The sequence below is a fragment of the Phalacrocorax aristotelis genome, chromosome 8 (genome assembly GCF_949628215.1).
Source record: "Phalacrocorax aristotelis chromosome 8, bGulAri2.1, whole genome shotgun sequence".
Taxonomy (NCBI): Eukaryota; Metazoa; Chordata; class Aves; order Suliformes; family Phalacrocoracidae; genus Phalacrocorax; species Phalacrocorax aristotelis.
The window spans coordinates 9,906,137-9,933,660 of NC_134283.1; the positions used below are offsets into that span (position 1 = coordinate 9,906,137).

At 37.8% G+C, this 27,524-nt stretch overlaps 1 protein-coding gene across 7 annotated transcripts in view; it reads right to left on the reverse strand.

Moving 5' to 3' along the window:
* The window catches only part of CDH11 (cadherin 11), an 83,343-nt gene that overhangs the window by 55,249 nt on the left and 570 nt on the right, over positions 1 to 27,524 (reverse strand). Inside the window, exon 2 of one of the 7 annotated variants that reach the window (XM_075101341.1) lies at positions 9,300 to 9,413. The exons of the other annotated variants lie outside the window; for them this stretch is intronic. The gene's annotated coding sequence lies outside the window, so the exon portion shown is untranslated. The remainder of the gene's footprint in view (positions 1 to 9,299; positions 9,414 to 27,524) is intronic. 7 annotated transcript variants of the gene reach the window in all.

A 27,524-nucleotide genomic window follows, 5' to 3' on the forward strand; every position in this document is an offset into this window, starting at 1 on the left:
AAAGGAAGGGACCAACTGGCTACTGAAATGAAGGTTATTTCCCAAACTTGTCAAAGGACACAGAACTGTTGCCATTTTGAACTGCAAGATTACTTGAATTGGGTTCTGAACATGTTCCAGTAGCAGCATGTACGCATTTGCAAAGCAGAAAAATGGGATTTCCAAGGCTTTATCTTCTTATTCAGATGACATTGTTCTAAGTCAGTTGCTAGTAAAAGCACAATAGCTCACTTGCTGGCATTCTTTATACCTTGCTGTTAAAAAAAAGCGCCCATATATTGCACACAGAGATCTGAGCAGAGGTTTGTCTCAAGGCATGAATAGAGGGCAGCACAATGTTAAACTTACTCAAAAAACACTGGGAACACACCTGATACAGCAGCAGGTGGGGACCATAGCAACCTACCTACCTCATGAGTAAATGTAAAAGCCCTGGGCAGACCTTTTTGCTTCAATGCTTATTTCTTTCAATATTATAGCACACTAACGAAGGAGGTCCTGATGCCCTTTTCACTTGCATGATATTAAGTAGGCCACAATCTTGTCTACTGGTTACATAGCACAGTATTTAAAATGAGTAATTTAAGCAGTTGAAATGGAAGGTCTTGCATGGAAAACAAGAATGCAAGAGCCAATCTCTGTTATAAAAATATTTTTATATTTTCCAAACCATACACCAGACCTGGTTTTTAAAAGGTAGACCTGATCCAACAATTATGCTTTCCTACTGTTAAGTAATACCTAATCTAACACATTAACTAATATGAACCAGACATTTTCAAACAAGCTAATAGCTTTTGCAAGCAGACACTGGCGTTAGAAGTACTTGTGTGTGTCCTTGCACCCGTCCTTCCCTGCCTGGCCGAGGCAGAGCCGTGCCCTGCACCAGGCAGGGACAGGACAGCAGGGGAGGACTGGCTGGGGGACACCACAGCTGCCTCTGCCGGGGCAACGCATTTGCCCCAGCAAACACCTCATTAAAAGCTGACATAAATATTGAGGACACCGTTGATTTTGGTAGGATTTCTGTGCAAGCAAGCATGCTGCAGAGTTTTGAGGCAACGCTCCTGTTCAGCAAACCCCTTTGGTTTTGAACAACATTTTGAAGCCTGAGAAGGAACTCAAGATTATTTTGGTGAAAAAAATTGTAAGAAATTCATTTATGAATGACCAAGATGGATAAAGAAATTTTATAGACATTAGAAAGGAAAACCAAGGTTATCTAATTTTGACAAGTATATTGCACAAAGAAATAAAGCATCTGGATTAGGACGTTTAAAAGATAAGTAGCATGCTTTTTCTGTGCACTTCCCTGGGAGTTTATTAGCTGGCAGCACGCAGGATTAGGTGCATTATCTGCGTTGTTAGCCAGAGGAATGAAAGTTGCTTACATGTGTAATTTTAACCCAATTATAGACTGGAAAAGCATCAAACATTCTGAAATATAAATGAGCCAGAGGACAAAATTTTGTCATTACAAATTGTGTGGACATATAAACGATGTGAAAAAAATTTCAGGGTCAAGTTACTTTTATCTAACTTTCATACTCTCAACAAAACTAACATCCAAATTTGGTTGGAGAGATAACTACCCAAAATATTGAGGACTTTGCAATCCTTAAGAAACAGAGCACGTTACATCCCATAAAGCTTTGCGAAAACAAGTTTTCATAATTTTGCTAAAATTCATTTGACATTTCCTGAAAGCTACCCGCCTACATTTAACCTTTATCCAAAACTACCTTTTATTCTAAACTGTTCAGTAATAAACTGCATGAGGCATTCTGATATTAAGGGAAAGTAAAAACTGAGTTTCAGAATCCAGTTATCAGCAATGATCACAATCAGGCAAACGAACATTACTATGAGTAAGAACTAGTAACTTCAGAGGAAACAGTAAATCAAACAAATACTGATTGTTAGTCACCACATAACAAAACCTGATGACTTTGGGATGGTAAGATTTGTGCTCAAAAGCTGAATTTGGCCACGATGGAAGGTCTTGACTGTACAGAAGACACATCGCATGGTATGAAGAAACTGCTGTCCTCGATGGAAGTCAGCTGCAAAGATTTTAGTCAAATGCACATTTGATGAAGTAAATAAAAATTAGTAGTTGAAAACAAATACTCTAACAAGAAGTGCCCAACCTTGCAGCTGAATTCAGAGCTTAAGAATATGTGAGCCAGACGGATCAAAAGATACATCACCAGCATGGGAAAAATAACAAAATAACGAATAAAAGGGACTGTATGACTCACTCAGATGTCAGTAAGAAAATGGCATCAGAGAGCTGAAGTCATCAGCTTGTAACAATAACTAAAAGGTTAAAAATAAGTTTTATGTATTCAAAGAGTGGGAAGAAGACTTACTGCAAACTTTTCATTGCCTTCAATGGCAAGGCTGTAAAGCAATTAAAGCTGGGAACTGTAAAGAAATTTTTATAATGAAGTTTTATGCAAGCATTTGGCATTAAATTCACATTCTATGATAGAAGGCAAGACACACAAGTTCATTTTTATCTTTAAGGCAAACAGTGGAAATATTTTAAGTACCCCAGTGTGAGAAAAAAAAAGATGTTAGATTCCTGAGTCTACAAATCAATTACATTTTCAAGAAAAAAAAAAATCAATTCAGTTCTGGATCTGGACAGACTATAAACAAATGTAAAAATAGCAGTATGCAGTATGGAACAGCAAGACTGTATTGAGTGGGGGAATCCTACAGGAATGACAATTACTTGTAGGATGCCAGTGGTATGCTAAGGGTTTTCTCAAACATTTAGGTTCAGCGCAGCGGGCAGTGCAGTGGCCACGTGGGCAAGCCGCTGCGGGGAGCCAGGGAAACCATTCTGCACTGGCACACAGGTCTGTCGCACACGGTACTCCAGAACCAGTGCTATTTATCACGGGCTCCTCTATTACAGGTCTTTGTCTTACAAAGATGAGCAGTTGTGCTTTGGACTCTTGGATACAACTTTAGCTATCAGTTGTATTGAGGAGAACCTAATTCCAATTATCTGAAAGCAGAGAAGAGTGTTTCTGTATTTAGCTACTTACCCCTGTCTAATTCATTCTTCTTTTACATGATAAGAAATCAAAGATACTCTGATACATCCATAAGCAATTATAAAAGCTATGTAAATATTGCCAGTGCATCTATAAACATTCATTTCATATTAAAACTTTTTTATCAGTTTCACATACTTTCAGATTCTATTTCTGCAAAAATTTCCCTGAATTCAGATTAACAGGCATGCTTGCTGAAACAGCACATTTTAAGTAATTCACAGCAGACTTTCAACTTGTGATTACTAATATGCATATCAGAAACCTAATTCAAAGAACTACACTTATCCATTTAGGAAACTGAAGGTTATCCTATCACTTGTACACCCCATCAACACAACTCAAAATGCATCAAACAGCTCTCAAAAATTACCAGAATAAAATATGATCATGCTAACAATGCATGTTAGTGACCTTGTGCAAGCAGTCTACTGAGGTGAGGAAAGCTGATGACATACACAAGTGTTTGCTGAATATTTTGCTGAAATTAACTAATTTTCAATTAATATATTAGTATGTAACTATTGTACAAACACACTGCAAATGAAGAGCAGTCTGATGATTTTTTTTGTTACAAATTAACCACCTGCTTATAATAAAATACTTAGAAATTTCAACTATATATACACAAAAATGTTTCTATATACAGATTTGGTCAAGCTAATTTCCACTGATATGAAGCCTAATAAAATATACCCACTTAAGCAACTATTATTTTTATTATCTGACAATATAAACAGCTTTGCTGCAGTGAAACAACAAACATGATGAGAGCTATTCAGGTGACATCTGATTTATACTCAAAATTTAGTCCCACAAAATTAGGAAAAAAGTAAATAAGCCTAGCACAAGTTCAACTCACTACTAGAGCTTTTAAGAGATCAAACCATCCTGATGTATTACAAGTAATACTCTGTAATCCTGGCAACATACTAGCAGAAGCTCAGTTTGATGCCTGTATTCTTACTAGGAGCATTTCTGCAGTATTGTGTGAGCACAAGCACTTCATCCTCCTTCATTACCATTTAGTACAATCCCAAATAAATTACATACAGTTCAAGAGTAAATTCTTCCTACTCCTGGGAAGAAAGAGCTCCAATTCAATAAGTTGATATTAACCTTTTTAACTGTCTTGCATGTACTAGCACGTTTTCAGTAGCAGGTTCAGATTATTCGCAGGTAGTTTTTTGCTGGAGATAAAACATCTTGTAACTGGTATCTGTTTAACAGGAGCTAAGGACTAACCAGCTTCAGCTGGAAGGAAGGCAAGGTGAAGTTGATTGTGTCTTTAAGAGCACAGCTTTTTCTGGATGGCCAAAGTGCCATTGCTCAGATCGCTTCAGTACAGCTGTTGGGCCAATATGTCACCCTCTTACCATCCCAAGCTGAGCTAGGTTTATGTGCTTTAAAATTTACATATTCTTTTGATTTGTCATTTTCACAACCTTAAGTATATTTCTAGCATTTGCACTGGTCATTCCTTTCTTGTTTTGGCCAAATTCCCCTTCTTGTTCCTAAATCCCAAAAGCAAAGAACATATTTTTCTTAATTCATGGGATTTTTGTATGTAGAAAGTATATGTAACAAAAATAATAAAATTCAAAGCAGTGTATTAAGTACAGAGCAGTAACAGAAATATGGAACATATAAAATTCAGTCAGAACTCTCTCTCACATATACACAAAGAAAAAACCAAATCTACACCACATTTTCATAAAATCTAAGTTTTGGAGAAAGAACAACAACAAAAAAGAAACAGGAATTCATGCTAAAGGACAATACTACCAAAAAGAATGTGTTTGTCAGGCACTATTTTCAACCTACTGGCAAAGAAAAGATCTAGTGCCAGCTGATTCTCACTCTCTCTATTTAATTCTTCATTTGTACTAAATCCCCATAGTACAAACTGACAGATGCATTGCATATAAACCAATAGTGGTGGGAGGGAAATAAACCCACAAAGGCTTACATAGAAAGGAATACTCCTAATATTTGTACCTCTCATCACTTGCACCTTTTCACTGCTTGAACATCTTCCTTAGTGTCTCATTTCTGCTTAGCAGCTCTAGCACATCTTAACCTAAGAGAACCATAACCCAGGATGCCTCTGACCTAAAGAAATACTAGCCAGCTGATTTTGAAAGAACAAGAACTTGGCATTGATAATTTCTCAGTTATCAGTGATAACAGAGAGCTTTTTGCACAGCAGAAAAATGCTAGAGAGCATGTGCGCTGCAGTAATATTAGCTTTCTTGGTGGGCAAGAAGCAAAAGAGCTGTACCGATTTAGCAGTTTTGTCCTCGTGTAACTGTTATTGACATATCCAAAGACTGATCTGTAACAAAGGGGCCTGAGAGCTTTATCACTTATTTTTTTGTCCTACCTCTCCTTAAACAATCATAACTTCAGACACAGAGAAAAACACCCCGGGTCGGGAGTAAATATGCTTTGTACTTAAAAGCTCTACGCAGAAGAATGGAAAATGGTGCTTAACCATAACTACTAAGGATTGTACCGTACTGCGTATGAATGCCACATATGTTCCAGCAGCAATGTATTAGTGACATTTCCAAGCTAAGGAGTGTGTGATTTTGCTAATTTAATGTTGATGTGTATAGTTACATATAACTCCTCTGCAGGTTCTGAATTGAAGTGCAGTGTTGGCCATATTCAGCTGTACTCAGGCTATGTTACATTTACAGGTTTTTAGTCTTCTGTACAAGGCTTTCATGTAAGAAAACTCTTCAGACATTTTAGATTACTCAGGTTGGAAATTATTCTTATTTTGACAGTACGACCTATTTCCCTAAAGGCTTTTGATTTCTAAAACCATGTGCAAACATATTATAAGAGATGGGCACAGCCATCTGGGAAGGTGTAAAACAATGAATGAGCTGGATAAAGGTCATAAAACAAGTTATTACAAGAATCACAATGGTAGGAGAAGAACCCACTTTTTTTACTAAGATCCCCCTAGATTACAAAATGTGACATTAACCCATATACTCTATCAATCTTTTTTGTCATTTTTACAGGGCTTAAAATCCCTTTTCATTGATACCTTTTTCTGTTGATGATATCAATGTTTCGTTAAAATTGTATTATAATTTTTTTTTTTAAGTAGCAGAAACTTTAGATACATCTAAATTAGCAATCTCACTTTCCCTGGCACCCTGAAAATATGGGTCCAGCCTACATGAGAGATGTATGATTTCAGCCCCTCCTCACTGACAACGCTGTAAGAGAAAAACCTGAGAATAGAAGTATTTCAGCCGGCAAAGACCAATAATTTCTGCTATATGAGTTTTATTAATGAACTGATAAAAGCATTCCTCTGCCAGCACATGCTGTGCTTAAATTAAGGATCATTATTGATTTATATATCCTGGCATAACTATATTAGCAAATACTTTCTACTGCAGAACAAGACCAAAAACATATCTTCTTCACTAGAAATTTATGGGGTTTTTTTTAAATTTTGAACCACAAAAAACTTTAAACTTGGAGCAAAATGTTTAGAGAGAGTTAATTTCTTTGAAAGGTAACATCTTTTACTTTCGAAGCAAATTTTGTTTTCTGTTACTGTCTTGACCTAAAACTAATTACAAATACTGATATGAAGAAAGATGTTATTTCAGACGTCTCACCCATACAGGCCGCCTCTATATTCAGTAGCTCCATGAGTCTAATCTAGTGGATTTTCTCTGTTCTCATCATGCTAAACAGAAACAGCTGCTACTGATGCTACATGAAACATAGGACTCTCCCACTAACTATACATACATTTCCATGTATCCATATGACTTCCAATAAATCCATATAGTCTGCCTTATACAAAAACAAGACGCAAACAAAGAAATACATTTGGAAACCAGTTTCAGTTGAGTCCAACTGACACGATGTGGGAGCTGGCAATTCCTCTTAAGTTCAATCTTCCATCTTATCAAAAGAAAGATTTGCTAATGACTTTGAAAACTCTTACATGAGTCATTTGCTAAGAATAGTAAGGGATAGAATTAATTTTCATGTGAATTAAAAATTCGAGATTTTTTTTTGTTCCAGGAAATAAATATCTAAAACCACGGCAAGTCTGTTCTTTATGATTTTCGCCTATTTTAGCATCTGAGAAACAATAACTTCAAGGTAGTAAATGCCCTTTCTTTTCTACATAAAGAATTGCATCTATTTGTTCTATGAGTGAAATAGTACTTGCTAACATTATGCTAAAAGAAGTTGGAGAAAATAACAGTTCAAGAATAAGGAAAGTATCTGTTGAAATTCTATAGAATTCTGGAGAAAACACTTCAAATAAATTATTAGCCTCTATTGATTTAATACTCTTTTTTTCAAAAACCTTAACAGTTCCTCAGGAGACTATTACAGCCAGATTTATGTGAATTTTGTCTCATTCTGTAGTACCCTCACCACCTCCTTGAAGAACAGTTTACTGCAGAAACAAAATTTTTTACATTTCCTCCATTTTAAATCTAAGGAAAAAAGTAATCAGAACTGAATTAGTAGCGTTGAACTTCTTGAGAAAAAGAACGGGAAAAGATCAAATGAAATAAAGGAAATATCTTGTGAACAGATATACTGTAAGGAGTTTTCACAAAATTTATTTTTCAATGGTAAGGACAAGACTATAGATTTCAATAGGGATCAATTAATCAAAAATATGCCACTTCGTTTTCTCAAGCTCTGTGAGAATATTACAAATACATAATATCTAATTTGAAAGAGCACAAAAGTTATTTTATACAGAAAAACCACTGAAAATAGAGGTCATCTTCTCTGAGCTGAAAGATGTAAAATAAATCTGAAAAGGATAATTGTAAAAAATAACTTAATTTTCACTCTTTTTCTTCTTATTATCAGAATCTTTTAAGAAAAGTGTTGGTATTCCCTGGCTTAAAGATCCCTATCCCAATAGTGATTCTTCCAACTGACTTTAGAAGCAACAGCTCACACCAGGATATTACTGGGGGCAAGTTATTTAATGACTGCCGTTCAGAAGAACTAGACTGATTTAGTAAGTCCGGTCCAGGTTTAGGTAATTAAAGCTTGTACAGATGAATGAGTTGGAAGGTCTGTAGCAGCTTTATCTTGATCATTCAATAGCAGAAACTCTTCTAACAACCATTTAGGCTCAGTGCCATGTAAATATTCTGGCATAAGTACTTCAATCCTCTTCACTCAGCTTCCTTGCAGCAATCTATGGCCTCTTCAAGAGACTTCTAATACTATTTGCTTCTGAGGATGATAAGATGCATATGAGCTACCTGTTTTAGTGTTTTGCAGATCATTTAGTACTCCCAAAATTTTGAAGTGCATAATTATGCTTGAAATAATTAGAATCATGGTTAAAAAAAAAAAGAACCCAAAAGGAAAAAAAAATTGGGATCCCTGCAGTGAGCGTGCTAGAAAATTTGAACTTATTCCCAAACATATTGGGAATCCACTGTATGTGGCACTCTGAACACTTAGACCTGACCCATTAAAGTTGTGCAGTAAAAATCTCACCGAGTTCAAGAATGTGGAAAGGGAATCTGTGGTATTAGTATACATAAAAATGGGCAATAGAGGCAAAGGTTAGAAGAAGGATCCAGGCACTGAAGAGATGAAAGACTACTCAATATGGGGGTGAAAAGTCAAGAATAAGAATTCATTTTATCTCTGTCATCTTTAATGCAAAATGAATAAAAAGAAATTTTATTTGACAGAGTGCATATGGAGCAAAGATGATCCATGTTCTTCCTGGCTCTGGCACTGCTTACTCCACCTTTTATTTCAGCTCTCACGATGAAGCCCATAAACATAGCTTGCTGCAGAATAAAACTTAACATGCAACAGAAAGTTTAAGTACAATGCCTCCATAATCTTTCCCCTTGCCTATATTTAAGGATATTAATCCATCCTCAAAAGTACTGACACCTTCCACATAAATATGTGCTAAGATTCTTTTGATATCCAAGAATATATAAAGTTGCCTATCATACCCTATCGCGATGCTATACCCTGCCCCACATTCACTGATAGCACTGCAGGAAAGAGAAACCAAGAAACCAATGTCGGTAATACCCCTGCGTTTGTCATACTTGGAGTCAAGGGTCCCTTTCCCCACAAACACTTAGAAATCATAGTTTCACAGATAAATTCTTTGGAAATTTCTCAAAGGAGCACTGATGCATGTCCTGTATTCAGTGACATACAGCAAAGTTGAGAGATAATTACCCTGTGAGCATGGAGTCAGTGCAGTGTAAAAACGGTGCCAAAAATTCCACTGCTGTCATTAACTGCTGCCGGCTGATTGTCATCTGAGAGTGGAGGACAGCCCATCAGCCTGTACTAGTAGATAGGGAGATGAGAACATACCTGTAAACCGTAGGATATTTATAAAATCTAATCATGCAGGAAAAAAAATACAGAAATTGCCTCACAAAGATTTGTAGCACTTATTTCAGTTACATGACATTTCATTTTTCGTCTAGAGCTGGCAATGTCATACTGCTGATCTTTCCCTGATTTAAAACTAAGTTTCCAAAAACCTATTAAATACTGAGTTTTTGTATAGTCCCTGAACTGAGACAGGATCAAGGAGAGAAAGAATGACTAAATTAGTGGAATATTTTGTCTATTTGCAGCGGATCTATTTCCTTTGAAGGCTAACAACGTTAATATTTTTAACTTTTTTAATGCACCCTGTAAATATTAGTGCTTAAAACAAGAGGTTTCTGCTCTCATTTCTGTTATACAAATAAGCAAAAAAATTGCCTTTACGCATATGGTGGTGGACTACTAAATAAAAAAAATGACAAGAAGCACCAGACATTTTTAGTCTCTGACTCCAGCCACCTCAGGCACGCAAAGCAGAAGTAATTTAGAAGGGCGCATCCACTCAAAAGCACAATCATATGTATGCAGCATATAGGTTTCGGTGCATGCTATAGTAAACTTAAGGCATGCAATACAAGACCAAAAACCTGTAAGTATAATGTGCCATAAGAAGAGGCCTTGAGAAAACAAAATGTTTCACCACTGGTGTAAGTCTTGAAAGAGGAACATGTTTATTATATAAAAGCCCCAGATGATACTGGTTTTTTTTAAAAAAATCATATTTCGTATTACAGAAGAAGAAAAGTATAAATTGAAAACAATCCCAGTGAGTCCAACTGAGCCTGCCTAAATCCTGCAGAAACCTCAACATCTAAGAGAAAGGTGAACCATTCCCTCGTTCTCCTGCCTGGATGCCAAACTATCCCTCAGGAGGCTAGAAAGGAAGTGCTGCTGGTGCTGTTGGTCTTTTAATTACCATAATCTTAAGCATTTCTCTAACTGGATTAGCTATAGCCTTTTCAAACAAAGCTAAGTTATTGAACTTAGCTTTGTTTGAAAAGGCTATAGCACTATCAACTCAATAGTTGATAGTGAAACTGTATTTTGGTTTCCGGAAAAGAATGTTCCTGTTTATTTGTAGCATCACAGTATTTACAATAAATATCTTAATCTGCTATTTCGACTAATTAATATACATTTTGTTTAATTGGCTGGCTAAGTTCTGTAGCCTTTTCAAGACACAACTTGCTAAACTTCTAAAACATTTTAACTTTATCTGATTTCTCTTTCATCTCTCGTATTGAGTTGTAAAACACATTTTTCTTATTCATAAAGTGTGTCACAAACGCAGCTTTCAGATGAAGTCTGATCTACATGACAGCTGCTGAAGCCACGGACAAGAAAAACTATGTATCAAATTGAATGAAGTGGTATATAAACGATAGCACCTTCAGCAGTAGGTGCACCGCTGAACATCACATCAGCAGAGCTGTTTAAGATATATTGCTTTGACTACTGTATTTTATTTTCATGGCAATAGTAGATTGAGTGTACTTCTGTTTAGACTTCAGCAGGTCTTATTCTCCTAGAAAGCTCACAGCAGCAGGACTAAGCCAACTCTGAGGCGCTACTGCATAAAGTGACTTTTCCCGGGCTGAACCCAGTAGTTTAATTTATCAGTGTTAGATGTAAACATCGAGCTTCACTTGGTTCAATTAACCTCCAGGTGCAATTCCCCAGAGATGGCACGTGCTCACATGGTACAAACTGGCATTGCACCTAATTCTTCATATGTTTCCACCTTTCCCTTTTTCTTCTTGGGCTTTCAGGAACATCCATTCTCACCTACGCAGGCAGGCAGGCTCCCCCCAGATGGCCAGGAGGAGCTCAGACAAATAAGAGCTTTGGTGACATTTCCAACTGGCATTTTTTCAGCTGACGCTTAATCAACAGCAAGATGTGCTGATGCTTGGAAACATCAGAGTCCAAAACCAGGTGCAGTTCAAGCAAGATTTCAATTTCACAAGAATATTCTACAAAGCTCACAAAATCAGTTTGGGGTTCATACAGCTCTCGCGCACTGCGTACAGGAAGGAAGTAATTTAAAAACTATAGCACATTCCCTTGCCCCCTACACTACAGCTCATACAATCAGAATGGGTCTGCTGTAAGAATATGAATACTGAACATATACATTGTTTCTCTAAGAATATGACTGGACAGACAGACAACCACTATTACATTACTTGCTCCTGCTACATGCCTCTACCTGTAAACCTTCCCCTCTTGATAGTTCCTTGCAGATTTTTAAACAATATTCAATGGATGTGGAGAAATAGTAGGAAAATAGGTAAGGAAGAAAAAAGACGGAAGGCAGGCAAAAGATTCCATGTCAGAGGAGCTTGAGAGCAGACTGAGATGGCAGTTTCAAAGACTGCAGCACACAGAATAGCTTCTGTGAAAAGCTGGGGGAAAAAAAAAAAAGTGGCCAGTGTTACAGCTTCATAATGGCTTTAATAGGCCCTTCCATTGGCAAGTTCAGTTGCAAAATTAGTCTCCCCTTTCCTTGGATTTTCTCTCTCTCTCAAAGCTTAACCGGCTTTACATTTGTCTTTTGCACCTCTCTAAACCTACTAAGCATTACCTGACTATGTATTAATCTTATAACTTTAGTAATATGAACTTAGTTTTAATGTTCACTCTAACTTTTATGTATGCAGTTCTTGCACCTACATTGACATAACACTGTTTAGAAGCGTTTTGGCACACGTTGCTTGTTAACAGCTCTATATAAACCAAAGTTTCATTCCAATCTCATACAAAGATTGAAATATTCACAAATGTCAGATTTGTGCCTGCTCCTGTACTTATGTAACTTGAAAATACAAGTCATCATGCATGTAACGCACCCACACACCCTTTTCTTAGCATGGACTAAAACACAATTCAAATACTATGATGGTTTGAAAATCTTAACATCAGATTAAGGATTTAATTATGTATTAATAAAATTATTTATATGAATGTTTCAGTAAAGGACTGAAACGCCTGTCCATATAATCATTTACTAAGAGCATGGCTGTCAACATCTAAACACATTCTGCATTTCTATTAAGGAGTTCTACAGGGATTTTCTGTGATCAAAGGTAGATAAATTTTGTACTACCTGAATTTCTGTACATGCTAGAACACAGAATATGTTTGTTTATAATGTTGCATTATAAGGTAGTATGATATAATAAAAATAAATGTGTATTCCTACATTTTAGTCTGAATATCCTTACTTGGGCAGTAAAAGGGAGAGGGCAACTGTCTGATCCATGCCACATATCAAACTCAGAAATTCAAAGATCTAAATGAAAAATCTTATGCCATGGTAGCTCTGTCACACTCCATAGAGGACCTATGTATCTAAACCAATGGATTCATGACATTCCTCATTTAGATAAGATTTTTAGCTGCTCCAGGTGTTATCAAAATCCTCTATTTACTAAAATATAATAATCTTCTATTAAAAATATCTGGTTAAGCACTTTTATTTTCATAAAGCAAACATTGGCCTTAGCAGGCAACAGTCAATGATTGAGGTTTCCATTTACAGCATCTTAATTTCTGAATTGCTTTTTAGTCCTTAACTTAGTTTTGAAAATTTTTAAAGAATAGACTCACTATATCGTAATTGCCACTAAACAAAAAAAAAAAAAGGTACCTTTCCATTCAGTCTGTGAACGTTTACCTTTGGTATACAGCAATAGCACACACCACAGTCTTTAATACCAGCTTTCGCCTGAAATCAGGAAACACAGTCCAGTTTTCAATGCTTTCCCTTAGCACTTCTCATTTTTTAGTATGACATTTTATCCACTTACTATAAATGTTCTGTGGAACTCAAAGGCTTGTGTAATTGAATTAACAGGTTTATAGAAAATAAGTTATAGGCAAAATCGCAAAGGTGGGGGTGGGAAAAGAAGGAATATTTCAGCAAGTTGCAACCTATTATGTAAATTTGTCACCACATGCCATACATAATGAATAAACCTTGTGCTCTTAACACTTTGATTATAGACTATACAGACAATGCAAATTAAAATTCCTGCTGCTCTATAAACGCAATGAGAGGAAATTATGTAAATTTTAACACATTAGATTGATTTGGTTGAAATGAAACCTGTTCCACTTGATGTTTTAGGGGAAGAGCCACAATTACAATGATTGAGAAAGTGCAGTGTTAATGAAGTGTGTTATTGCTAATCAATTCCTCCTCCTCTGGTAATGGCACAGGAATGTGCACCGTCACTACATCATTCACTGGCAAATGTAACCACTCACACCACCACATGGTCTATATGACAGAAATTAAGGCTTCCCTAAACTCATGTATATGGTCCTGCTTAACATCAGAGACTTTACAGTAAAACTATGATAGATATTGGGGAAGGGTACATGTTCTTATGTGTGTATATATATACACACACACACACAACACGCACTATACACATGCATGCGCACATAAAACATTTGGTAACACTGCCTCGCTGACTATAATACTGCTGTCTTGAATGCTACTGTAGATTTGGTGTGATACCAACCAAGTAACTTCACTTTGAGCGAAATAATTACCTTTGTTCTGGCTGATCTCTTGGAAAATATGGAATAAGATTATCACATGGTGATAATTCAAACATGTTTAGTTAACTGAAATGAAAAGCAAGGTCTTTCAAGCTGAAAAAAAGTTTTCTGTCCAAATTGAAGAAAGTCAAAAATCGGACTCGGTGGTTTCAAAAGCTTCACACACACAATGTATTATTCTTCCAGCAACAGAGTTACCTGGGAACTATGGTAGGAACTTGGAATGTCTTTACATCTGAGTATACTTGATTTCATTCTGCAACCTTCTTGTAAGGAACTGCACTGCACGTAGCTGATAGAGCTGTTTTACAGTTAGCCGATATGTGAAGTAGCCTATACCTTCTTTACACGAAGCAGAGGAGCATGTCTCCAAGCATCATGTCACCATTTTAAACAAAATACTTTGTAGATCTCCTCACCAGCATGACAACGAATTTCAGAATACTGCATTGTTATATTGTCTTAATTATTTACTGTTATTTCAGATAAATAATTAGATTAGTTATCATAACTTTGCATTTAGCAGTCTTTTTGTTCTATACAAATTTCCATGGCATTTTTAAAGAAAAGTTTTCATTTGAAAAAGGATCTCCAGTATTAGAAATTTGTGGCACATCTTATTTCACAGGTAAATATAAGAAGGTGGGATGAGCCAATCTGTTTTATTTTCTTTCTCTTTGTATAACTTTAATATAATTCTCAGAAAAGTTTGTCACATGTAGTGACTGCATTTTTTCCCTGTTTCTACTGATTTGTCTTCTAATAATTTATTTCTGTTCCTGCTAAGATACAAGGAAGCATTCCACTCAGAGACATCTCACTGGCTTCAACAGCAGTTTGACACACAGGTTTGTTGCAGGTCATGAAAATAACACATGAAAATCAGGACAGCATACGCAACGAGAGCGCTTTTATGAAGAAATGACATAGCAGATAAACACAACACACACACTAAGACTAGAACTTACCATAAGAAATTTCAGTATATTAAGTCTGGTCCATAAACATGGAAAAAAGAGGGGTCAGGCCCCAGCTGTGAAAGGAAATCTGGTGGACCAAAAGAAGAAAATGCAAAAAAAAAAAAACCAAAAGGGGGGGGTGGGGGGGTGGGGGTACAAAAGGAATTAATCTTTCCTAGAAATAAAGTGACATTTAGTTCTGCAGGCTGAGAATCCATTCTTGAATCAGCATGCACATCTCTTCTATGTTTAGGGTTTTAAAAATGGCAACCAATTTTTGCTTCATTAATCCTGAAGTAATGTGACCACCATTGATGGTGAGAAGCATAAAGAGCACTTGGGACTGAGCACTGTTCCTTCAGACCATGAGCTTCTGTCACCACGCTAAACTTCTGACTTTTGGCTGGGGCTGCTGGAAGAACCAGCTATGAACTCTCTTCTCTGCATTAGGGTGTACAGTCTACATTACACTGTGCTAATTAGAATCCCAAAGCATGACGTGGTGGAAGAGCCACTTAGAGCTTGGCATACAGAGATTTGCAAAACAAAACATAAGAAACATGTAAGATTGAGAAACAGGAAAAATGACGTCAACTAGAGTGAACTCACTGGAGTTGGAGCTAAGCTTTTCAGTTTGCAAGATTTGGTACAGATGTGTAGTTATATAAAATAAACACAAAGAATCACAATGGTAAATATCTCACCCCACAGGAATCAGCTTAATTTCCAGCTCACAAAGATCCTAGAAAACTGAATCTCTCCACACTAGCTTTTGCTTGAATTCTTTGACTTCAGACTGCTTTGTTTATAGGAAAAAGCTCTCTTTGATGTTGGAATATTAGAAGGAGTGAAACAATAAATTTCCCATATTCTAATATCCAGGCATCCTGAGTTTGTTCAAGGACCCCTTGGTTCATGAAGGCAAATAATTAAATTACCTGAGCTTTGATCAAGGAGTTGCTGCAGTCCCTTTTTGATGTAGAATGTGGCTGTTGGAAGCTTCGGAGCGATAACTAGCCCATATGCTTTTTAACCCTTTTGCCACTAGTAGCAGATTTTATGCAATGTTCTGGTATTTCACAGTGAGTACCACAATATCATGTGGGGATGCTGCTCCAATAGGAGTATAGTAGGTCCAATAGGATCCTTATACTACAGACTTGGTGGGACGTTTACTGAAAGGCTGAAACTGCCCCTCCTAAATGAGCTGCAATTATTTTTCCGTCAAGCTAAATTGCCTTATTATTATGCTTTGGTAGCTGCTCTTTAGATGACATGTCACTGAGACACATAAAAATACTCCTGAGAAGCAGGGGGTTTTGCCTTTGCAATACAAGGGTTTTCATCATGTTCCATGCTTTCCAACTAGGTGGGCACACGCTCATCTAGTCAGGTGAAAGAATGCTCTTAAAAATAGGAAAAACAAATAGAGATATTTAAGCCTTCATTCTTCCCTCTCCTCAAAGGTAAGCATCTGGATGAAGTCATCTTGGCCATTAACAAGTCAAAGTCCTAGCCATGCTGCCTACAAAACAGAACAGAAACCAGGAGTCAATACAGCTGCCGTTCTCTGAGCTGATTTGTAATTTTGAATATGATTACTGAAAGAATTCCTCTCCATAAATGAGGAATTACGCTCCTCTTCATTCGTTCTAGGATTCTTTTAGGACATGAGTAGGTTACTAAAGGGGCACAATTAATGTATGGGGATCTCTTACTCAGTTCCTTATACAGCTTCAACAACATAGCCATATATATACCCCCCTAATTTTAGCAACAGTTCCATGGATTATGGAAATGACCTCATCAGACTACAGAGAAGTGGGAAAAACAGTTTTGCAACACGACTTTTTCTGGTATCATTCATGGTAGAAAGGCATCTGTCCTTCAAGGCACAGCTGTGGAAAGGATTCATGTCATTCAGACTGACATCTCAATTTGTAAGGATACAGGCTTAAGAAAGCATAATAAATATGCCTGGCTTACTATAGATAACAGACAAATTATTTTGGGGCATGAGGATGTAGATAGAAATTCATGTCTTCACATTTAAAACACTTGATACGTTATTAAAAACTTGGTATGTTTCTAATTTGTTGGAAAATTAAACTTGGGGCCTTTTATAAAGGCCAAAGGGGAAATGCGCATAATCAATTGGTAAGAATAAGAAAGGAAGTTCAATTTTATATTTTTTCCATAAAGTCACAGAAGCTGCATATGTAACTAACATGTGAAACAGGAACCCATCATATCTGAGTGCCTCAAGATACTCCTTGTAACATTACTGAGAAGCATGAAAGGAGGAGCTGATGATCTCAAATTCAAGAAGCAATTAGTATTTGTTAAAGTAATAAACTGCCCAAGGCATTTATGGGTTAAACATAGTCTACTTTTAAGCACACGGAAACAGTTAAAACACAAGCTTTTCTACAGTTTATTTTGAATTATTTCATTTCTAGTAAAAACTGATTTAATTTCCAGATGGGGTATATCTCTAGGCAAAAGCATTCTTCTCTCCTCCAGTAGGCAAAATGATTTAATACTAATGGAAAAGTCTTTTGCGCACATTATTAATTTCATTTACATTACTTTCTTTCCTTAATGAAGTATCAATGAACTTCTGCAAATTTTTTGCAATAAATAAATAAAATTAAAAGTCTTATTCTTGGTAGCTCTTACATTATGTACAGCTTTCAAGAAATAACTTGCTTGTCGTTCATTTTTGAAGGGAAGTATCATAACAGCCAAGTTGTTCCACAGCCTGTATGTGGTGATAGTCAGAAACAGGCTTTAACTGCTGCGAGAACAAAATACAGATTTGCACCCAGTTCATCAGTAACCTGATACATGTAGGCAATCTGGTTCAAGTCTGCTGCAAAGGACAGGCTACAGGATCTTGTGAAGGCAGTGCTTACAGCTAGCATGCTTTCTGACCCCTAGCTCAACATAAAAAAGAGCCAAGGTCATGACAACGAGCAACTGTCAAATCTTGGTAAGTATCAGAGCTGGCACTTTCTCTATAGACTTGATTGTTTCAGCCAAACTCATTTCTTGTTCAATTTGGTTGGATAATTAAACAAATATTAGTGCAATTTCTTACATATGCTGGTGTACTGATAGGATTCTTAATGCTAGCAGGACTGAAAACTGGCCTAGCCCTGAAATGCACACCTCCATGTAAACTCTGTTTAAAACCATGAGTTAAAGTAATTACCAAAACTACTTTAAATTTCCACATCAAGGACATTGTTTAATAATACCAATGCCAATTGAATAACCCATGGACCCCAATACAGTTTCTCTGGTTTACATCAGGTTGACCAGACAAAATTTTTACCATTGAAGTGAGAATGCCAGATAAATAGTTTAAACTTGCCCGCTCATAGAAGTAATTAAAAAAAGTCTGCTAACAATGATAAAAAAATTCTAAGAATATATTAAATAAGGTAGACATTTCCCTAGCCTTGAAAATGTACAAATACATACTGAAAGTCACAATAAGGTGGCATTCAATGTCAACTCAACGCCATTAAAAAAAATTAGACTTCTGTAATTTGACTTTTGATTTTCATCACATGCTTTGACTGCTCCTTTAAAAAACAGGCCAGCAGCCACTTACTAATTTGTGATGCTGCAGAGCCACAGTACGTCACTACAGCATGGAGCAAATCTTTGTGTTTCTTTTTTCAATGGAGTTCATTGTGTCTTAGTTACATATGACATCTGCATATCATACATAAACGGTCTAGTGAGGCAGTAAGGCTGGTTTCCATTCCCTTTTTCATGAGACAGATTGAGTGTTTCTCAGATCATACCAATGTCACCTTATTTAAACATGGAGTTTCCTTTGTTATGAAGAAAATATATAGGAAGTCACTGAACATAATGAGAATCAGTTTTTATAATTTCTAACTGCTCCCAGTAGTTTTACACACACCTAGCCAAATACAAAGAAAGTAAGACATCCGCTTACGGATCCAAAAACCTCAGTAATGTGTGCAGACGGTAACTGGACATCACTAACTACAAAACTGTAGTGAGGGGTATGATTACACTGCAGCCTAGGAATGGGAAGTCCTTGTTTAATTCAGGTAGAAGTAATAGCCAAAGGAGAAGGGAAATGTTGGATTAGCCTGACACCATCAATCAGAGAAGAATGCCTCCGCATTTGAGGATAAGTGGCTATGGTTGAGTAGAGCAGAAATATGGAAACAAAAAGCAAGGCTGCAAGAGTCCACTATACCTGATAAAAAGGAAGTTATGGGAGGGCAGAGCAAAGTTTGCATTGAAAAGTGGGAAATTCTGAAGGTGAAAAGTTCACTGAATATTAGATTTTGTGCTGTAGAGGGGGAGCAGAAGTTAATAAACTGAGGCACAAGAAATATCATCTAAACATAAGCAAGTTCAATGAACTCAAGACGATGATGCAAGAACCTGAGAAACCAGGAACTATGCCTAGGAGGCACAGGCTCAATCTCACCAAGGTCATATAGACAGTAACTTTAGATATTGTTCATGTTTTATTTTAACCCAAATCGTGCAGATACACCCAAATAGCTCTGAAGTCTCCAAATCAACTTTCTTTGTACAAATCAGTGGACCGTGAACTGCCGTATAGGACTGGGAATCATGGAGGAATGGATCATCTTAAACTAGCTTTGCTACAAGGCTATAGCCAAAGACTGCACCCCGGAAGACCATGTACTAGAGATCTCTAAGAGGATTGTTAAAATTCGTACTTGAAACACAACTACATATTCATAGTTTATGAATGCAAATTTTCTACATAAATATTGCAGATTTCACAGTTTTAAGGACAGAAAGAACTATAATGACCATCCTAAGTCTGACCTACAGTCACTTGTATTGCTACCTAATCGGCCCTTTTGTATGTGAATGCTAAATTATTTGTATGTAAATGCCAATGCCTGCTATGTTTTCTTCTTGCTTTAGAAAAAGAAATGTTATGTAAATTGCCACCTCGCTAAAAAGAATTGAAATGCATAATAATCAGGCATATTCTCTGAGCTATACTGGCTATAACCAGAGCGGTAACAAATAAAAAGGCAACAATCAGTGGCGGACGAAGTTTCTATTTGAATCAGAGCCCCAGGTAAAATTATGTTTCAACTGCTTTTCAAAATTTTGGAACATCTTATGTCTGGAGAAATTGGGTTTGAAACTGTGAATGAATGGTAACTTTCACTAATGTGAAACATTGAAGGTCTTCTCTAGAATTTCAATTGCAAGAAAAATACGGTGAAAGAGAATGGGAAGAAGTTACCTTTAAAAATATCTGTTCACTGCATGCATTGGGTAAACGTTTGCGTGATTCCTCAGTTACATCAGTTTGGTATCCTCTGTGGTTGAATAGTGCAGGTTACGCGCAATACGAAACTGGAGGTTTTGTCCAGGGCGCTGTACATATGGAATTAACCTGGCAGCATTCAACTGTTTTAATATTGGTCATTCCTCAGAAAAAGCTTACAACCCTTTCTGCTCTGACTAGAAAGTACCCTGCAATGAAGAAATGCACTAAAATCTTGTCTTGAATGGTGATCTAAAATGAACTGAGTGATACTTAGAAATATCTAACTACATCAATATGTAGTTAAGTCTGCTGAAAGGGAGGACTGCCTGTGGGAAGCACCGCTCTGAAAAGGGCAAGATTTAATCCTAAAATTTTAAGTGTGTTTTCTAGTGCTAAGGAGACTAGGTTTTTATTTGGTAAACGTTATTCAAAATCCTGTATTCATATCAGGATTTCTCTCAGATAAAATTAAATTATTCTTTCAAAAAATTACATATAAACTTTTTGAACATCACTTCTCTCAATTTAAAGGTTGTAATTTTTTACCTGTTGCTTCAATTTTTAAGTGATTAAATTTATTAATTTAAATAAAGTGAAAAATTTAGTTTTTCCAGGAACACAAAAATTAATTTTAACTATATAAATGAAAATATACATAAATGTGCATAAAGTACACAGAAGATCTGTTATACAACTAAATAATTCTGAAAAGGTCTGAGAATCCTTGGCTGGGGGCTGGTATAGTTACAGGTATTCTGCTCTGGTAATAAAAATACATTTATTTTTGGTTCAAATGCCAGACGACTTCGCACAAACTCTATTTCTTTTGTTTGCCTTACAATGTTTACATACAAGAAAAAATAAAATCAGTTGATAAAAAATGAAAGGAGTAACACCGTTATTCACTCAACAGCCAAGATCTTTGAGATAATTACTTTGAATCAAGAAGGGACAGACCATTTAAATTTATGACTTAATGTCGACACATGCATGTATTAATAAAACAGTTAGCATTAATAGAAATAGGGTTTAGTCTCCTGATTCAAATAGAGCTATCATTTCTGGTTTATACTGAACTAATGACTTATCCTTGGCAGAATGATATGTGTGCATGTATTTAACTATTTAACTTAACCACTGAGACCAATTAATATGTTTCTGAAGTTTTATTTTATTTAAAAATATATATCAGCAGCCTCACTGGGATAAAAATTATGTTGAACCAGAGTTTCTATGGCACCAGTTTAACCTTAAATGTAATACTTTCACATGGAATATCTGATGATCGCACTGTATAAAATGAGGATGACTGAAACGCAGTGCAGAAGAAGTAGGTCTCCAATGGGATTGACATCAGGTTAAGGAATTTATTAGCTTACCAAGCTAGCACAGACTTTGCGTGATTAGGAGCTCACGTGAAAAGAAATGGTGGCTGCAAGAAGGTAAACTAAAAATTTAATCTCTATCCCACTTACTAGTGTGAGGATAGAAGCAAGGAACAAACCTGTGCACACCTATCTAAGCCAGGCTGTTTTCAAGCTATGGGGAAGTACTGATGCGTGCTCGTGGGGCAAGAAAACTTGCACTAGTTGCACCATACAAAGATGAGGGAGCTAAACGCTTGGTGCTGTGAAGCTTGCAAATATGGAAATCCTGTGAATTGTGTTTTAAAGGGTTATTGAATATAATTCCTTCTGCTCATCACTCCAGTCTTTGCCTATGTGGGCCTGTGTCTCCACAGCATCATTGGGAGTTCATTGGAAGAGTGTCAGACTGTACTGATACAATTAAATCAAAGCTTAAGTGTAATTACTGTCTAGACAGGTACTTCCCACAGCTTATGTTCACATTTCAAAGTTCTCTTCAATTTTGTCTACTTTATAATACTTCCTGATCCATAATTGCATTTTATGTTAGTTTAGATGTAACGTGGCTACAGTATATCTGTTGGTGAACTATTAAAACTTCATTATAATAATGAATTACATTTGGAAACCTTTTGCTGCGTTGTTCACCAACCACTCTGGAAAATCCTGGCTACTCTTTTACATTCAGTTACTTGGTCCTTTTCTTTTAATCCATTTACATTGATTACTACTACTCCAACTCTGCCATTGCATTACAATTAAGAATTCTGATGAACTCTTGCTGATTCAGAAGGGAGAGGACTCTTACTCATTGCCAAACTTTGGAGAAAAAACACAAAACCCCCTTAGAATTTGCTTAAGACAGCACTTTAAAATTGATGAGCTAGATTATGGCTCATGGAGCCAGCAGAGCTCAGTGGGACTGCGAGGCCTGAAAGCCACCACACCACCCAGGCAGTTATGGAAGAAGGCCTCATGCCTTTGCCAGGCAAAATTAACCATAATGTCACCTTCCCCAAGGGCACTGCTCGGCAGTGGGGCTGGCTGCTCCAGCTATTTGTCTCTGAATTCCTGCTGGCTTGCAAGGCACATGTCCCAGCACATGTAATATTATCTGGAGGCCCTTGAACAGGACTGGGAGCTCTAAGTTTTCCACCCACCTTGAGTAATCTAAGAGCTTAAGGGATGTTCCTGTCTTGGAGCACAGAGGGTGGGCAGTTAACGGGTCTTGGACTGCTCGTTGCAACACAGTGCTCCTCAGCAAAGCGGTGTTCATTTTCCAGTGCAGTAGTTACTAACTCTGTCACCAAGAGTTGTTAATAAGCTAATTCGTAATTAATGTCCTAAATCAGGTGATTGGCACAAAACTGGACAACTATTGTGGCATTGTGATGCCGATTTTTGGCATCAGACTTGTAGACAACAATTTCTATTGGACATGTTGGCTTGTCTGGCTGCGTATCTGCCCAAGTGGATATAATATTATAAAATTCTACACTCTTACTTATAGTATATATTTATTTCTTATACACAGGAATTTGATTGGTGTATGAATCAAACCAAAGATCTGTGCAGCCCAGCATCCTGCCTTTACCAACACCCAAAGTGGATGTCTAGCGAAGAACACCAGAACAGGGCAGGTAGAAATAAGACTCCTTCCAAGCCTGCAACCATTTAAAATCTATACTGTCACATACACCCTTTTTAGTCAGCATTTGCAATGATGGGTTGTAACAATTTCTTTTACATTCCAAGGCACTACAGGAGATATGGAAACGATTTGGACCAACCTACTTTTCTCGGTTCTTCAGTTGTAAGCTCTACTGACCTAGATGTGTACGGGTAAAATCAGACCAGTTTGGCCTAATATGTCTTATTTTCTATCAAGGATGTCTTTATATGATCTCTCAAGCATGACAATATTTTTGAAAGAAATATTTTTTGTTTTGCCATATCATTTTTTTGCTGTCTTTAAACTCTTTCTCTTCATAGCAGGAACTGACACTGCCTTTGAAAAAGGAGCAAAGAGATAGCAAAACCCTTAAAAACCACTGCCGCTGAGAGGACCGAGCTGTTTATTTTACACCTAGACCCCAGCTGTGGCACTCTTCAGACAATCTGAAGTTACACGAGTCCAAAACTTTGTAGTGAGCGCCAAGGAGGTAATACGACGCCGAAGGTAACGCGATCCACTGACTAGAAAGATGTTAATCCTGACAAACTGCCTGAGCATTAGCCCGAACCACAGCGAGATTGAATCCCGTCTCCCCAGAGAGGGCCGGCAATGCCGGTGGTAACAAAACGGCTTTTCATAGCGCCCTGAAAAGGAGCCGGGCCGGCGGCGGCGAGGCAGCGAAGAGCATCAGTGCCCTCTAGTGCCCGCCCGGCCCCGCCGCTTCCCCGCCGCCAGCCCCGGGCTGAGCCCCGCTGCGAGAGAGCCCCGGGCCGAGCCCCCCCCTGCGAGAGAGCCCCGGGCCGAGCCCCCCCCTGCGAGAGAGCCCCCCCCGCGAGAGAGCCCCGGGCCGAGCCCCCCCCTGCGAGAGAGCCCCGGGCCGAGCCCCCCCCTGCGAGAGAGCCCCGGGCCGAGCCCCCCCCTGCGAAAGAGCCCCGGGCCGAGCCCCCCCCTGCGAGAGAGCCCCGGGCCGAGCCCCCTCCGAGCCCCCCCCTGCGAGAGAGCCCCGGGCCGAGCCCCCCCCTGCGAGAGAGCCCCGGGCCGAGCCCCCTCCGAGCCCCCCCCTGCGAGAGAGCCCCGGGCCGAGCCCCCCCCCGTGAGAGAGCCCCGGGCCGAGCCCCGCTGCTACGGCGGTGCCCCCACGGCCGCCTCCGGCGGACCTGTTGAGCAAGGCGGAGCGACAGCAAGGCTCAGCGCCGGCAGAATGGCTTCCGCAAATCCCGGCTCCTGGAGCAAAATCTCTCCTCTGGGAGCATCCTGTGCAAATTTGCTACCCTTCGGTAATATTTAAATGACTTTAAAGTCCTTACTTACACAGGAAAAGAAAATGAATGGGTTTAATAATTCGGCGTACGCAGGCTTGCGCTTAAATGAATCAATAACTTCGCAGCCTAAGAGTACCCTAGACTTCAGTATCAAAACTCAAACACAGGATTACATTTTTCTTCTAAAATACTATAAAAGAGTTTTAGAAGTACATGACTACAGTGTTCCTTAACTGTTAAGAGATAAAGCAAAATAGATATATATATGACATAAAATGACAATACTTAAGTGTAAAGTTAATCCTCGTAATTCATACAGACAAAGTGCCTGATCCAAACTACATTTAAACCAATGGCAATCTTTCCATTTACTTCCCTAAGCTTTGGGTTGGCTCCAACAAAGGAACAATGAAAACTGAAGTGCCATTTAAAAAAAAAAAAAAAAAAGGGGGGGGGGTGTTATAGCATAGGAAATTATACACAGATTTTTAGCTTAAAATGGTAGTAGAAAAACTCAGACACAAAAGAAGTCCAGGAAGTATGTTGCTAAACTGTTCCAAATTAATTGATTCCAGATGAGACCTCTGTTTCTCACACACTGAAGGTATTTCGCTAAACATCCAGCTCACAAAATGGATTCAAAATTAGTTTAGGGGGTTCACCAAAAAGAGGAGACACTAGTTTTAAGTCTGACATTACTTTAAATTCCTATGACTTCTGAGCTAAAAATAACTTCTAAGAATATTGTGGAAATCTCAGCAACAAAACATTTGTTTCTCAAGTTAGGCTTTGTTTAATTACAGCATTTGCAGAAAACAAGAATGTTAGTCTCAGAGAATTTTGCATATGTTTCTTACACTAAATTAAATTAAATATGTCAAATGCTGTCACAATAGCATATTAATTGAAGCTGAAATCATGTGATATATTTTAAAGCATTTTATCAGCTAAATCACAGAAATAATTCTAATCTTTGCAGTTTCCCCATATTTTTATGCAAAATAAAAAAAAAAAAATTTAGTCGTCCTGTCTCTGAATCAACCATTTCCATGCATATTTCCTTCTGAAACTGCTGATGATAAATCAGAATGACTTATCTCATCTCTTGACGTACCCTATTGTAGCAGCATTTCTGGTAATGAAGTAATCTAGTACTTAGTGATATTTTGGACAGGCAACACTAAAATTTTAGCAAAGTTAAAGCTGATATAGAGAAGTCTATAAATAGCATTCTCTGTTCATGCTCATTCTCTGATGCCCTAGTGCAAGGCTGAGGTGAAGAAAAAAAAATCCTATGCCAGGGCCTAAGAACAAGAGTCTGCAAGAGAAAGATGTCTTTTAGGTAATTTTCCTAAATAATTTCCAGATCTTGTGTTGAAGAACTTGTTCTTAGTTCTGTAACTTTATTTTGTTGTTCTCCTGCAAGAGGAAGGAGAACTGCTTTAGAAGTACAGTAAAAAACTTCCGTTTTCTAGAGTGTAGTAGACTAAGAAATAGACAAGAAAAAGATTTTGTGTTAAGGTATGAAGCTCAAACCAGACCTGCTCTCGATCTCCCCACTGTTCTTACTGCCCATCTCCCCAGCAACATGAACCACACCGCTCTGCTATGAAAATGCTGTTCATAAGCAAACATCTGCAATTCCACTTCCATATACTCCTATATATCTCTCCATATAAAAACATCCAAAGGATTAAGTACAATCTTCTATTTGTGTTCCAAATCTCAGTGGGCAGACCTGACACAGGCAGATGTCAGATTAATTATTGCAGAACTTCTACACTGAAAGCAATTTATTGATAAATGTTAGCCAGCGCAGAAAAAGAGAACAAAGTAGTCACCTGGAGAATCACACAGACTTTGGAAACATTGAAGCAAGCGTAAGAGCAACGGAGGGGGAAGAGACAGACATTCAGTAATGTCTGAGTGCGTGCTTCCCGGCTCCTGAGTCTGTTAGTGCTTTTCTCATTCAACAATTTCATTATTAAATAATTTAAAATATTTAATTTCTTAATAGAGGGGTGCAGAGTCTGTGGAATTCTTCTTGTATCACCATCACAAATCAACAGGAAGAAAGTCTTTCCCAGGGAGTTACTAGTCGTTGGAATGTGAAAAAGAAATGAGCATTCTCCTTATAAAGGGCCAATTTCAGAATTAGTGACCTGATTTGCTAAAGAGGTTCCTTTGTCACAGATATCTTGGTAGGTAAATACTGTGTTACACAGCCACACTGTCCTTTATAGCAAGGGTACAAAGAAGATCTCCTAGCACATACTGGTTCTCTCCTCACCAAATGAATATTTAAAAGAGTAGACAATAAAGGGGGACTTCTATAGAAGGTAAAGGCATTTGTATCATGATGTCAGACTACTATATGTGCTCCCAAAGGGCTGCATAGGAAGCACTTTTATTCTAAAAGTTAATGATGTTTATGGAGACCTGCAGCCTGATCTATTTTACCTTTCCTAGGAATGTGCTTACGCGTGTATCACCCAAGAGTCTAATGCTTTTTGGACTAGCCCATATTAAAGACAGATACCATTTTGGTACCTTGTGAATAGTAATGCATTTGAAAGCCAGCAAGAAAAATAAATAAATAAAGATATAAATCAAAAGCTTTCCCTTTTTTTATTCTGGCTAGAGTATCCTTCATTTCACGCACTCAGAATTTCTGCATATCCATTTCATGCCTGGGAGCTACAGCGCAAGTAAAAGATTTTCAGTTCGGGTCTTTCAATATCTGTTTATCCAGAGGGAGATTTTAAAACGGACAAACGCTCGCCCTCCCCGCCCCCGCCCCCCCGAGCAAGAGCAGAAGGGGGGAAAAAAAAACCCAACCGAAAAAACCCCCACCGTTTGCCACAGTGTTTCCTTTCTCCCTTTGGAGAGACTGCCTGGCCCCTTCGGGGGGCCCGCCGGC